The sequence below is a fragment of the Myotis davidii genome, unplaced genomic scaffold (genome assembly GCF_000327345.1).
Source record: "Myotis davidii unplaced genomic scaffold, ASM32734v1 scaffold744, whole genome shotgun sequence".
NCBI classification, from domain to species: Eukaryota; Metazoa; Chordata; class Mammalia; order Chiroptera; family Vespertilionidae; genus Myotis; species Myotis davidii.
Window position 1 is genome coordinate 1,073,667 of NW_006294760.1, and position 3,122 is coordinate 1,076,788.

The following is a 3,122-nucleotide window of genomic DNA, read 5'->3' on the forward strand; positions in this document are numbered from 1 at the left end:
AGACCGCCCCCCTTCTCCCATATGAGTTTGGGTCCCTAGAGATTTGCCTGGAACTGGAGCTCAGAGCCTGAGACTCCCTCCCAATTGAAAACGACAACCACGCCCTCAGCCGCCAGCCCGCTCCGCATGCACTCCGCACCTTAGTATCTCACTTCCGCACCGCGCCTCCTCTGAGTCTCAGTGTTTTTCTCTTTCCTTCTAGTTGTAGAATTTCCACTCAGCCAGCTTTCCTGTGGTTCTGGATGATGTCCGTTTCGTCTTTTAGTTGTATTTTTGAAGTGGTTGTTCTGCCATTTCTCTCTTCAGCACACCTCCAAGGAGATTGCCTCTGCCTGCCCAGGATGGGCCTTGCAAGGGATTCCCACGGGACAGAGGAACAAAGAGCTGTTGGCCTCAGGTTCCACTGGCTGGACCAGAGACAGAGGCGTGTGCTCTCTGAGACTTCCCACTGCCCCCCTATAACACTCACTGACAGTCTCTTCATGATTGAAATGGAGGGGTGACCATCCTCTCCTGCCTCACAGGGTCGTCACGAGTTCAAGGCAGGAAAGGACTGTGCAGAACTCCCTGCCCTGTCCCACCTGGAGGCCTGGGAGCGAGGACAATGATGACAGGAATGACACCGAGTCCTCAGGAGAACCTGTGAGCTCGGTGGACGTCTCCCAATTTCCAGAGGAGGGAACAGTTCAGGGAGGCCAGGCCCAGGCCTAAGGTCACACACAACGGGTGAGCGTTGCAGCTGGGAGCCATCCAGAATCAGAGCATGCTGGAGTCCGGTGGCACTGATACCAGCTGACTTGGGTCAGATGGCCAGGGTGTCAGGTCAGAGGTGGTGGAAAAAATGCAGTGAGGTGAGCATGACCTCAATGAGCCTGACTTCTACCCTGTTGGAAGCAGCTCTCCAGGTTTGCTACTCTGATGCTGAACATCTGAGGATCCAAAAAGAGGCTGCAGAAGAAGGTGAGTGAGCCTGTCTGGAAGGTACTCCAGGGTTAGAGGAGGGGGCTCTGTCCTCCCAGCTGGAGGCCTCTCCCAAGTCGAGAGAGAGAGGCCTTCCTCCTCCAGCCCCAACTCCTGTGCCCACAGACCCTGAAACCCTCCCTTAGAAGTGACCAAGAGGAGGGCCTGGAGGAGCTGGGTGCAGGATAGATATGGGGGTGGGTCTGGCCCAGGACCACTGACCCTGTGATTTTCCAAAAGGAGGTCCTGGGAGGTGATTAGGAGGAGTTCCTGGAGAGGGAGGGAGGAGGCAACTGAGTGGAGGCCCTAAGGGTCCTGGGCTGATCCACTTGGGAACCCCGGGGCGGGCCAGGAGGCTGAGGATGGGAGGCATTCAGGGGAGGGTCTGTGGTGCACCCGAGAGCAGGGGCTCATCCCACACTCACCCTGTTTGCCCAGTGTGTTCTCTTCCTCGGAAAATTTCTGACTGATCTGAAGATGCTGGACCCTAGGATGGAGGATTATCTGGAGGTGGGTGACCTCGGGTGTGAGTTGGGGTGACCAGGATTGGCCTTTTGGGGCAGAGAGTGACCAAATTAAGCCCTAAATTCTCAGCACAACTGGCCCTGGGAGCTGGGGAGACATGCCCATCATAGTGATGCATACCCCTGCTCCTCTGGAGCCCAGAGCCTGGCCTGGATCCTAGTCCTGTCTTACCCTGTTTTCCACCTCCTCTTGGAACCTGTTGGTACTGCAACATGAGAAGGGTAGGCATAGGAGGCTGGTCCTGGCCAGGAGGCTCTTTCTTTTTTTCCTTCTTTTTAAAATGTTACATGAAATAAACATTAATATTTCAAGAATAACAAGTTAAATATAATAATATTATATGCAATAAACATTAATATTTCAAGGAAAAAAGTTTTAAATATAATAATATTACCAAAGCTGTACTAACATAGTATAATATCACAAAAGTTGTAGGAAATAATAAAAACCCCTACCAAGGCTTTTTTATCCACTCATTTGCTGATGGGCACTTGGCTGTTTCCAAATCTTAGCTATGGTGAATTGTGCTGCTATGAACATAGGGGTGCACATATCCTTTCTGATTGGCATTTCAGGTTTCTTAGGATATAGTCCTAGAATTTGGATTACTGGGTCAAATGGGAGTTCCATTTTTACTTTTTTGAGGAAACTCCATACTGTTCTCCACAGTGATTGCACCTGTCTGCCCTCCCGCCAGCGGTGCAAGAGGGGTCCTTTTTCTCAGCATCCTCACCAGCACTTGTCCTTTGTTGATTTGTTGATGGTAGCCATTCTGACAGGTGTGGGGGATACCTCATTGTCATTTTGATTTGCATTTCTTGGATGATTAGTGACTTTGAGCATTTTTTCATATGTCTCCTAGCCTTCTGTGTATTCTCTTTCAAAAAGTGTCTATGTAGGTCCTTTGCCCATTTTTTGATTGGATTGTTTATCTTCCTTTCCTTAAGTTGTATGAGTTCCCTGTAAATTTTGGACATTAAACCTTTACCGAAGCCCCTTTCCCCAGCTGCCAGTAAGGTGCTCGGTTCTTCCGAGGTAGCTAAGGCTGCGTTGGGGTGAGGCCCTCACTTTATCCAGCGACTAGCCCTGCTCCAGGCAGCGCTGGCCAAGCATTCACCCTCACGATGGCCACAATCTCAGAGCTCGCCTGCCTCTACTCAGCCCTGATCCTGCACACGGATGAAGTGTCGGGGACTGAGCATAAGATCAATGCCCTCATTACAGCAGCTGGTGTAAATGTTGAAGCTTTCTGGCCAGGCTTGTTTGCAAAGGTGAGAAGAAAGTGGAAGCAAAGAAAGAAGAATTGAGTCTGATGATGACATGGGCTTTGGTATTTTTCACTAAACTAGCTCTTTTGTAACACATTCAATAAAAGCTGATCTCTGTTGCAAAAACAAAACAAACTTTATCAACGATAACGTTAGCAAATATGTCCTCCCATGCACTGGGCTTTCTTCTGTTTTGTTGATGGTTTCTTTTGCTGTGCAGAAGCTTTTTATTTGGATGTAATCCCATTTGTGTATTTTCTCCTTAGTTTGCGTTTCCCTAGGAGCTGTGTCAATACCATATGAAAGGTATTGCTTGACATATGTCTGATATTTTGCTCCCTGTGTGTTCCTCTTAGATTTTTATGGGTT